General features: G+C 31.9%; 1 protein-coding gene across 12 annotated transcripts in view; it reads right to left on the bottom strand.

The window, feature by feature from the left end:
• Positions 1 to 12,991, bottom strand: part of Pcdh15 (protocadherin related 15) — a 1,628,869-nt gene that overhangs the window by 622,502 nt on the left and 993,376 nt on the right. The gene's annotated exons all lie outside the window — the stretch shown is intronic.

The following is a 12,991-nucleotide window of genomic DNA, read 5'->3' as shown; positions in this document are numbered from 1 at the left end:
ATATGTGTATGAATAACAAGGTCTTTAGCAAGCACTGTTCTGCATTGTAAGGTGTGAATTCTCTCACATGAATCAAAGAAGCTGAGAGGTGTATGATTTTTCTTTTGTCATCCTTGTCAGTATTCTGGGAGTTTGAGGTCACAGTGCTTTTAGACCTATGATAACCCATGCTCATCCCACTTCCTCTGTCTTCTCCAGGTGTCCTAAAGTTCAGCTCCTCATGTTTGTCACCTGTACAATGCTTTTATCACTACTCTCCCAGAAGCTTTATTCTCATCCCAAATCAAAGTTAAATTATGACACAGACATCTTATAGGCTTCCTTTGGAATAAGGAGAACATTTCTTTGAACAACATTTTAAGAAAATATCCATCAAGGGTTCATAGGATGAAAGCTTGGTCCTTGGTGTGGCAATGTTGGGAGGCAGTACAACTGTTAAAAGGTGCAGCCTAGAGGGAGGTTTTTGGGTGACAGGGGGCGTTTCCCTCAGAAGGGATTAATGTGGTTCTCTTGGGACCCTGGTTTGTTCCCATAAAATTAAGTTAATATAAAGGATCAAAGTCTAGTCCTAAAACCCCTAAATCTCTCTGGTGTTGTATGCAACCGTGCATCTCTCTCTCTCTCTCTCTCTCTCTCTCTCTCTCTCTCTCTCTCACACACACACACACACACAAATCCCTGTCATCGCAATGTTATCTGTGACCAGGAGGCCCTTATTTGAGGCCAAACAGATGTAGTTATCCAATCTTGAGTTTTCAGCCTTAATCTGTGAGTTAAAAAAACCTCTTTATTTGATTCATTTCCAGTTTCAAGAATTTTGTTATAGCAACATAAAAAGACATACGAGCCCAAACATCTTTTACATAGAATTAAGCAGCTTGCCTTTCTATCACATGAAAACATTTACTTTATTTGCATCATATCTTTTAATTATAGGAACATTTTGTTACCTAGTTTTGTTTTTGCCTGTATTTTGCCTGTATCTCTGCCTAACAGATGTTTCCTTCCCTTTAGAATTACAAATCTCACCTATTCCATATCTCTGACTCATAAATATATTTTATTCTCATGTTCTCATAAGTTATATTTGTTTCATTTTCCTTCCTTTATATATTCAAAATTTAATCAAACTTATCAGTTAATTGCTATGTACTAGTATATAGATTATTACCATATATTGCATGGAAATTAAAAGAAAAAAGTAATCAAGAGCTCTTTTCTTCAAGGATTTTGGGTGGGAGTGGTAGAGACCAGAAGAAACACATAAACACCCACAGAGGTATGTAGAATGTTGTATATGTGAAGTCAGTTCTTTAGTAAATTTTCTAATAACATATGACTGAAAAATATATAATGCATGTAGAGAGAAGGAATAGGAGAGCAAGAAGGTGGAGGCAATTTGTGAAGGATATAAAAGATAAAACCCGATCAGTTCTAAAAGAAGATATTCAACTACCAACTCTCTCATCTGTTGCATGGTGGACAATAAGTATTTTTCAAGATCATTCCCCCATATATACATAGTCCCTGCCTTACTTAAGGTCATTATAGCTACAGAGAGTAGGAAAGAATATATTTTAGTAAATATCAGTAGAGGAATAGATATTTAAACAAAAAAATTACTTTATGTGTAGGTAGCCTGAAGGGAAAGGGGAAAACTGGTGAGTCCAGTCGAATATTTACAAGCTCTTCACCAATTTGTTACTATTTTCTTTAAGAGTAAACTTTCTTTATATGGATAAGCGAAATAACACTGGCCAAATCCAAGCTCTGCCTAATTCTCCCACTCTTTCCATTAACATAGTTCACTCTCCATCTTACCAACACAAATTAATATTTTACATCTGCGAAAATATATTTTTCTCCTCATTTTTCCCTAGCTAAATTTACTCCTCTCTTAAGAAACAGCTAAGGCATCACTACTAGTAGAAAACTTTCTATGCCGCCATTCTGGATAAAATGCTTCTTTTCCATATTCCTGAAGTACACATTGTTTTCCACCAGATTAATTACAACAGTCTCTCTCACATAGGTTCATTAAAACCAAGTATGTGTCATATTCATCCAGTAACCTAAAAATCTGATAAGGGTTCATCCGGAAAGAATATTTGCTGAATTTTTCTGAACTGTGGTTCTGCCCTGCCCATTGAACCTCCTTCAATGAGAGCAGTCCATAAGTCTCTATCTTCATTTTCTCTTGCTAGCAGAAACTGCCCAGGAGTAAGACTCTACTATATTTCCTCAAAGTCAGATCCTTTTAGATAACTCCCACTAAGTTTGATTCTTGCAATTTCCAGATGCCCCCAGTAAGATGTTATCATGTATAGAAGGTCAACAGATACTTTAGATTTTTCTGGATTCCGAATCAGTGTGTATATATGTATATGTATGTGTGTGTGTGTGTGTGTGTATGTATGTATGTATGTATGTGTATCTATATAGATATATATATATATATATATATATCTTCATATATAAATAGAAATATATTAAAATAAAGATATAAATATACAAAATATCAATATATAATATATAGATGTATAAAAATACATATAATATATAATTAATGTACATATATTTACCTTTTTTAGACTCACAACACTAATGAAGAGAGATTGATTAGGCACATGAACCTAATCTGTTAATAAGCTTATTCATAACAGCCAAAGTGTTTGTTTTTAAATGTTGCATTAATGAAAGGATAATTAGTTAGTTTTGATATGTACCAAATATTTTAATAACAATAAGCATATTGAGAATTATCTTGAACAGAAAATAATTTTGGATGGAATACCTAAAATGTATCATAGATGTAAAACATCATAATCAAGATCAGAGTGAGGACTAGAAAGCAATTTGGAGGATTGAATCCTGTTCTTTATGGTCTATGAATAATCTGTCTGCCACAGGGAGACAGTTTAGCTGCTGACCCTGTATCTTGGAAATGGTCTTTTGTAATCTATTTAATTTCACCCTTGACTGTTCTGGTTAAGTCACAAAATCATTGTTTTTCATGCCTAAAATTTCTAACCTCTTAGGCCTCTATCTGTTTCTAATATCCAATTTGTCAAGAAGCATAGAATATGAATACTAATACCTGAATGCTCAGTGTGACTGATTTATGCAAATGTGTCATCAAGCTAAAAATAAGCTATATATTTTTAAAAAATCTTACACAACAGGATGGATTTAAAACCCAAAAAGTTATACTAAAAACATATGTAAAGACTGGTTTTAAAGATACCAAACCTATGATATTCTATCCTTATTGTAGACTGAAGCCTAAGACCATTGTAGTGATAGGTTAGACAAAAGCAATAATCCACAACTGTCAAATGTTCTCCTTACCAAAAGAGGGTGCATTCAGGAATTATAATCCTAATCTCAAAACTGCATTTTATGACCAAGCGATGTTTTTGCAAAAAAATTCAACACTTCTCACTCCAAGGAAATAGAAAGTTACTTTTGACCCTGTCCATTTCCTATTTTTTCTATATCACATTCGTCACTAAGTCTTGAATTTAATTCCTGAAGAAAAACTGCTCCTAGATACTACTGCCTTCAATCTCCAGTAGCACCAAGATCACCTAATCTCTTAGATCACCTACTAGGTTTTCCTAACTAATTGTCTTAAAAGAAATCTTGTCCCAATGTTTCATTTTAAGTTTCTATCTAACCAGAGTGATTTTTGACAAGTACATGCTTGCTTACTTTTTAATTATTTACCATCTCTTTTAGGTTTAAAAACTAAAATATTTTATGGCCCATGGCCCACTGCATAATGTAATTTTAGAACAAAAGTTAAAATATATTATATCATATACAGGGTTCTCTCCTTCCTTTACCATCTCATCTACTTCCATGCTCCATTTTTCTTCCACCATTTCCAACAGATACTTCTATTCTTTCATTACTTTATTTTCCATCCTGAATCACCTCAAGATTCTCCAATATTGTATTTATTTCTCATTCCTAATATTTAAGACAAATCTGTCTTTCACTTATCTATTCTTGTCCCCAGACTAGGTAAGTTTCCCTAATATGTAACTCTCATAACTCTCTGCCCCATGGAATCAATTTAAGATTATCTGATTTCTAAAGACAGAAAACTCAGTATCAACCCAGACTTTGTCTCTACTCTTCATGCCTATGTCCTTTCAGTGCATTTCATGACACATAATTGATTACTAGCAACTATTTGTTAAATCAAGAGTGAATGAAGCCTGCCACAGTGGCACATGCCTGAAATCCCAGAGGATTGGGAAGCTGAGACAGGAGGATCATGAGTTCAAAGCCAGCCTCAACAACAGCAAGGTGCTAAGCAAGTTAGTGAAACCCTGTCTCTAAATAAAATACAAATAGGGCTGGAGATAAGGCTCTGTGGTTGAGTGCTCCTGAGTTCAATCCCCAGAAGCTCCCCCCCCCCAAAATGAGTGTCTTCAATCAAATTTATAATGATAAAAATGCTTTTCAAATTTATAATGATCAAAATTTTGAAATACTTTATAATTTAATTTTCCATTGTTTTTATTTTTTAATATTTAAAATGTCCTCAAGTAGAAACAATAGGGGAAAATGGGAAACAAACTTGCTGTGTAAAAGAAGAATCATGGGTGCTATATTAGCAAACATGAAAGTTTTCCTTTAAATTAAAGAAAAGTATGGCAAATTCTGCAGAAAGTGGAATGATTTGGAACTTGTTATGGCAGATGATAGAGAACTCACAATAATAGAAATTTAATGAGAAGAGAAAGAAGGATAAAATGTTCACTTACTCCAATTTTCTATAGTTTATATTGGAATTCACACTCTGATGAGCCAATGGCATGGGCTGAAGAAATGATATGGAGAAAATTTGCTTAAATATGCTATAAATAGTAAAATGTATTATAAGTGATAGCATACTCCCTTAAATTGTAACTGAAATAAATAAAATTCAATGTCCTCACATACTAAAGATTGTTTGATATTAGTGGTCAAAAAACTCTTTGTATCCTTGTAATTTCTATTCATCTGTTTTCTTACCAGCTGCCTATAATTGAAAATGGATTGTTCCAGCACCTAGAAAATTACTTGATTTAGAATTATTCTATATTTGTCAAATTAAGGAATTTCCTCCTCTGTGGCAAATGAATAAAACAAATAACTCATCAAATCCTGGGCCTTTGCATAGCTGTTTCATAAAGGAATTGATTCCTAAGTGTAGTGTAGTGGTTTAGAACTAGTGATTTGAAATTTGGAAGTATAAGTTCAAATTCTAAAATTGTTTTTTAATAGTTTTATAATATTGGACAAATTACTACCATATTGTACTCCATTTGTATAAATGAGAACGATAGTAAGCAAAACTATCCCATTTATCCTTTCACAATAAGGATGAAAAGAGATAATCTCCAGTAATTTCTGAGCATTGTGCCTAACAAAATTTCTAGGCATAATTGTTATACCTTTACATCTTTATAGTATAATTATTTTAAGAAATAAAATTGGTAAGCCTTTCTACCTTTTTTTTCCCTTGATCCAAGGACAGATAGTACAGATTCTCTATATATTAATGGGATGATGGAGTACATTCTTATTAAGAATTAAAGGGATCACATGAAATGTCATTGATGGTCTGTATGGACAGAAATCTGATGGAACTTCTATCTTAAATACCAACCACAATACACTACCCCAGATTGAATTTACTAGAATAAAAGAAAACTCATTGACCTGAGGTTTAAAAAAAAATATATTAGAATGGGGCATTTACTGTCCCTACTGGTCCCATTTTAGTCCTGCCAAGTGCTGGTTTTTGGTCCTATGTAATCAAACAGAAAAATCAAGGACGAATCACAAATTATCTGAAATTTTTGTATCTGTCAACATTCCTCTCCTATCAGTTTGCAAATTCACTGTCATCTGATATCTCTTGCTCAGGCTTTTGCAATTTTACACACACATGCACACATACATTCACTAAATCAGTTGCTTAGTTCAAAGCAATCTGGCCTTTCACTCACAGAAGCAATGAGCTCTCTTTAAATTTCATGCTACACAAACATTTTATTTTCAATTTGTGTCACAAGAAGCAGCAGAGGGACTGTTCACATTTTTTCCTGTTGATCTTTGATATATTCATTTCCAGGAAAAATACACACAGGAGTGGAATCTTAAGACAGGGACTCCTTGTTTTACATCTTGACTGTCTTACCCAAAAGAAAAGGAGTTTGATCTTGAAGTTTATAAGATCAAACTGCATGCAACAAAGACATGGAATTTAACTAGAGTGAATGAAAGTAAAATGAACTGAGTAAACTAAAGGAAAGAAAAAGGAAGTCATTTTCAATTTAAGATTGTGATATGCTACTGATGATTACTCTTTTCACATTAGCATTTATAGATTTCAAATTTTTCCACAGAGAAGACAAGGTATTTATGAACCCTCACTGCCACCATTAATTATGTGATGGGATTAAGGTATTCCAATAACATGATCTCCTCAGAACTACCAAAGTAATCAATGATTATTGCTCTACACCCTATGTTCCTCACTACATTTACTGTAGAGGCCCATGGCTCACTCCATATATACTTAAAAAAATCTTATTTACTTCATTTTATTCTGTTTTGGTCTATCAACAGCAGTAGACTGATAAGCAGACAATAAAAAGTTGAAGGATCTGAGTAATAGAAAGAAAGGTTAGTCAGGGACTGCAGTAAGAAAGCAAGATAGGAAGTACATGGTTAAGAGAAGGCTGACCCAGAAAATCAAGCAAATATTTTCAGGTTGTTTTTGTTCACTAGGAATGAACATTACTACATTTTATTATTTTGTGATTTCATATAAATGCAATGTCAAAACATGTAAAATCCTCAAGCTCCTATTACAATTTTCTTATATATAATTCTTAAATATAATACTGTTTGAGTTGGAAGTTCTTTGTGTTTTCCTTCCATTGATGGTTACAATTTTTCCTTATTTGTTGAAACTTCCAGAAAATAACCACGCTAACATTTGATGAGTCAAAAAAAGGATGGAATAACTGTTGGTCCAATGTCACCACCAACATCAGAAGAGACAACACAGTGTTGTGGCTTAAAACTCAACCTTCAGAGTCTGCTCAGGTTCAATACTATCCACATATAACCATTTCAATCTTAGAATGTCTATTGAATCTGCCATAGCTCAATTGCATTAATTGTAAAAGTCACTTTGTTTTTCAGAGTAATGCTGGAATTTAAAAATGCTTACTAAGTTATTGTTAGGGAAATTTTTATCTTGAGAAAGCGATATACAAATATCTTTTCATTTTAAAAACAGTGACATATATTTTTGAATATTTCAGCAGCAGTTTCTTATACTTACATTAAAAAAGCCATATTTTATTAGCTCATCAATTTAGGCTTGGAATAGTTTGCATTTTTATGTTCATTTAATGTACTAGAATATTAACTTAATACATGTAATTTTATGGCCTCAGATTGTTCAGAATATGTAGGGATGACCAAATAATGCAAAAATATCTTTTTTTCTTATGTCATCAGAGCAATGTGCATGACTAAACTAAATAAATAACTTTTATAATAATCTAATACAAAATAGATGGCTTCTCCCTTCTAAAAGCTTATAACACTGTAGTTTTAGAATGTCCCCCAAAGGGTCATGTGTGGAAGGCTTGGTCCCCAGCTAATGGCACTACTGGAAATTGGTGGGACCTTTACAAGGTGAGGCCTGTTAGTTGGAGAAAGCAGGTCTTTGTGGCTTTTGAAGCATTTACTGTGTTCCCGGTCCCCTGCTCTTTTAAGGTGAGCAGCTTTTCTCCTATGTTTCGACCATGAGTTTCTGTGTACCCACAGCCTTTAGGATAGAGTGAACCAATCACAGACTGAAACCATGAACCAAATTAAATCTGTCATCCTTTGAATTATTTTCCTCTGGTATTTTGTCATAGAGATTAAAAAAAAAACCCTGCTAACTGTTCTTCATAAGATCTTGTTCTCGATTATTCTAAAATCTCCCTAAATACGTTTTTGTGTTACTTTTTTCACATTAACCAACTTTTCTTCATGTTACATAATGAAAAAACAAGGCTGTAAGAAAGGGATATATTTTTGTGTCCATGAGAAAAACAAAATTATTCAAGAAACACTTTATGTAAGCAGTTAAAGAGTTTACATCTACATTGTTTCTGAAAACCAATTTGTTATTTTATTTTCTAATTATTCTTAATGAGAGGCTCAGAGGAAATTCTCAATCTTGATTTTTTACTAGGACACTCAACAAGGTCAAAAGATAAAAGCTGCAATGTCAACATCACTATTTAAAATTACACTCTTCAAACAGAGTTATTCTTAAGAAGTCTTTGTTTACAGGCTACTTTGCCTACTTAAATAGAATTCTTTTCCACAAGTCATTTATGTATATCTAAGCTTTCATTAAAAGAAAAAAAATTATCAGCATTTACTTGAAAGATATATTCATGTAAATTTCACATTGTACATTATATGACATACTTCAATATGAAACAATTCTGCTAGATTTAGAGTGACAGTGTATTGAAGGAATTTTCCTATTGAAATGAAATAATATAGGTTTACAATCCTGTGATCTTGAAAGAATGTGTTAATATTTAACGTGTTAATTAACTTTTGGTTTACATATGATTCAGGGTAGTTATTAGAGAGAGCAGGAAAAAATTACAGGGTTGCCCTTGCCTAGCATGAGGCCTTGAGCTTGATCACAGCCCGAAAAAAATAAAATAAAATAAAAGGAAGAGTTATCATTGTCTGGCAGAGAAAATTAATATATTTGAATATATTCAGGGAACAGACATTTAGCAATGTTTCTTCAGTGCCCTACTTTTAAAATTTTTTTAATGCCATGGAGTTTGTTTGTGGTTCATTTAACAAAAGGGGAAAAGTCTGATGCAAGAACAGATATGGGTTGGGTCTGAAAGTTATGGAACTAGCAGAACCTAAAGAAAAACAAACAAACAAACAAAAATCATTTGCTACTTTCTCCATCTGTCTCATTTTGCTTTCTCAGAGCTTTTTTTTGCTATAACTGTCTAGTGTAGTAACAGGTTATTCAGAGTCACACAGGTAGAAGTCATTCTGCAGGAAATCTGAATGTAGAATGACTAGCTCTAAATTAATCTATGTTCTTACTACATTTTCACAATGAAAATGAAATGACAGAGAGTAGTATGTGCATGTGGCAACTGCATCAAAAATATTTTATTTAATGAATAATCTCTTTCTGCATCATAAACCTTACAGAGAGTAAAATCTAAGCCAACTCAAGTTGGTAATATGATCTCAGCTATTGTTGACAAATAGAAAACTTTTGGATAAGTTTGACAGAGATACTTTTATGGCCTTAGGTTACAATATGAAATTGTGTAAATTAAGCCCTTCAAGAAAAGTGTGGTAGGATAACAGTTTTGCTATTGGCCATAAGAATAAAGCAGATTATTGATATATTGAATTTTTTGGAGGCTTGGAAATTTTCTTTAGAGTTCTTAAAAACTGAAAATACTGAAGACAAGTATTTTGCCACCCATGGCATTTAGAAATGATATTTTCAACAGTTTGTTATCCACATGTACAATATATAAAGAGAGCTGTATCTCCTGCCAGGTTTTTCCACTCATTTTTGACAATCCTCTATATGTGGATACCAACAGTTCTGAAGATCTGCTGCTATTTACAAGACCTTCTCAAGGACAGGATTCTACATTTTCCTTCTTTGTTTTAGCTCAGATAACACCTTTGCCAACCAACAGTAAGTCCAAAACACACACACACACACACACACACACACACACATATACATACACACATACACACATTTTATAGTTGGTCATTGCTTTTTCCATTGCTTTCTAAGCTACATGGTTTCTAATTATAATTATTAAAATCAACCTTTTATTCTTAGTATTATGTGTCTGTGTGTACGCAGTAATTTTCTCGAAAATATTCAACAAGTGAGCACCATTCCAATGAGTGAAAATCAAATTTTTCAGAATTTCTGTTGCATTAACAGCATTTTATTATCTCTTTCCTCAATGGATTTACTTCAATATGGTGCTGGAATTATTTTTACCCCATAAATGGTAATATTTCTATCATCAGAAGTTTGTCTCTTAGAAAATTTAAATTATCATAACTAGAAGAAGAAAATAGGAAATGATAAAAATATTATCCCCAAGATTCCAAATGTCTGCACTGCTAAGCTTATAAATTTGACACTTATGGAGAGACCCAAAATAGATTAGAAAACACTAACCAAATTAGAAAATGTGTGGGAAAAAAGGTTAAAGAAGGCAGATTTCATTATGCATGAAATAATAAAAGAGTAAAAATTATTAGATTAGATTGAAGAACTCACAAAGCATAATTGTCTGGAGTAAAAAACTTCATTCTTTAACTAAAATAGCTCCAATACTGCTTTATGGAACACTTTACTAAATAAAACTTATGTTAATATCCTAACTCATAACATAATATTTAATTTATTACAACTCTTTGAATAATAGAAAAATACATAATATATTTTAGAAAAATATAAGCCGAAAGGCTTATTATGAAAACAAATGTTAATTAAAATGCAGTGATATTTTGTTTTTCAAATTGTCAAACATTTGATTAAAAGAATAATATCAAGGATTTGTTAGGAAATAAGAAAACAATTTTTAGATGATTTTTTGTGGAGTTATAATTTATATCTTTAAAAGAAAGAAAGAAATTTAAAAGGAAATATAGCAATACTTTTAGAAAGGACCCTTTAACTGAGAAAATTTTAGTACAGGGACTATTCCATTAACAAAATAATCAAACAAGAAGATATTGATACAAAAAATGCTTATAAAAGTCAACACTATATACTTTTATTAAACATTATAATTTGAAATACTTTGCAAATAGACATTAGACATCCAGTCTAATGTCTGTATTTTTTATAATGTCAAGCAAAGAAAACATAAAACTATATTTCCCAGAGCCATTTGCAGATTACATTTATTTTGTAATCTGCCAAGCAGAATACATTTTCATGACCTTTGGAAAAAAAAATATCAACAAGTGAGCCAAAGGGGAATTAGATATAGCAAAAGAAGTGTGTGGTTCTATGGGGTCCATTCTGGTAAAGAAATTAGCATTTAGCCCAGTGTATCCCAGGTACTATATTAGAGGAGTGGGGGATGTTGTACCATTGGGGTTTGTGCTAGAAAAATCAGTATTGTAGTTAGGCATTTTTCTGGCTCTTTGTATCTCACCTATGTAGTATCCAAGCTCAGTTCCTGCTCCTAAGTCACCTGTCACATGTTAATAGATCCACTTCAAATGAAAGAGGCTACTTGGATTTTATCATGAAATGATAAATTAATCAGCCATTACAAATGTCTACTGATGTTGAAGAAATTCTGATACAATGTTCATCAATCTATGAGTTATAAAAAGTCATTTTAGTGTCTTCTTCAATTTCTTTCTTTAGTGTGGAAACTAAAAAGGAAAAAAAACAAAGGTGACCTGAAAGTAGAAGTGGTGTTTAAGAAGATGGGGGGTTGTGCTGGTACATGGGGGAAAGGGGGAAGGGAAAGAGGGGTAGAAAGGAAAGTTCACATGACCAAGACATGCAATATACATGCATGGAAATGTCACAGGGAACCTATTAACTTGCACAATTAACAATAAGTTAATAAAAATGAAATATAAAAGAAAGAACTCATGACCACAATTCAGTACTGACTCTTACTTTTAGATCCAAATGATTTTGTTTTTTACCTTAAAGGACTTGTCAAGAGTCCAATAAAATAAAAGATAACATCCTTTTCTTCTCTCTGATTATGAAAATAAGTATTATATTGATTTATTATTAAATATCATGGTGCTTTTGGCTTTTATAAAATTTATTTTGATTGACACATAATATTTATACATATTTGTAAGATATAACATGATGTTTTTTTGATCAATGTATATATATAATGATCATGTCACTGCAAATAGCATAGCTATCACCTTAAAACATTTTCTTTATGGTGAGTATATTCAAATTCACTCTTTTTATTGTTTTATATATATACAATTTATTATTTTTAACTATATTTACTATGTCACAGAGCACCAAAACTTTTCCCTCTTAAGTGTAATATTTTACCTATTGACCAACTTGTACATCTTTCCCCTTCCAGAGGGTGTGTTTACTGTTTGAATAATGATTAAATTATTTTAAATACATTACTATAACTACTAATATAAGCAATGTCTTTTTTGTCTTTATTAGGTGAATGTGAGAAATTATGGTAATAGAATGTTTATAATAAAATGACTTGTGCTCCCAAAATAAATCAAATTTGGTCTATAATGCATTGTTAATGTCTTTTCATTGCTCCACTCAGTTTATTAATGATGTATTAGAAAAATTTCTATCACTATGTGTGTGAGCCTCACCTGTGGTTCTTCTTTTTCATAGTTCCAAACTGGCTTTGGTAACAGAATTTTCCTGTGATATTTAGAGTTAGTCTCACATTATAATTTTTAGATATTTCTTGTATTGCTTATATAAAATCATTTGAGCCTGAAGTTTTCTGTGTCGGGCAATAGTAATTGCTGTTTCCAGCATATGTCCCATATGAGTTTTAATATTGTTTATTTTACTATTTCTATTTTCATTGATCATTTTTTTAATAAATTGATCAAAGAACTAATCATTGTCTTTGTTGCTGTGTTATTTCAGTATTTTATGCTCTTCATCATTTATTTGATCTTCTTTAGACATATTCTTCTTTATACACAAACCCACATACACAAGCACATTCCCATTATTTTATTTTATTTATTTTATTTTATTTTATTTTATTGTTGGTTGTTCAAAACATTACATAGTTCTTGATATATCATATTTCACACTTTGATTCAAGTGGGTTATGAACTCCCATTTTTACCCCATATACAGATTGCAGAATCACATCAGTTACACATCCATTGATTTACATATTGCCAT

The sequence above is a fragment of the Marmota marmota genome, unplaced genomic scaffold (genome assembly GCF_001458135.2).
Source record: "Marmota marmota marmota unplaced genomic scaffold, marMar, whole genome shotgun sequence".
In the NCBI taxonomy this organism is placed as follows: domain Eukaryota; kingdom Metazoa; phylum Chordata; class Mammalia; order Rodentia; family Sciuridae; genus Marmota; species Marmota marmota.
The sequence above is the reverse complement of the archived record's forward strand: the minus strand, read 5'-3'. Positions and strand labels throughout refer to the sequence as shown.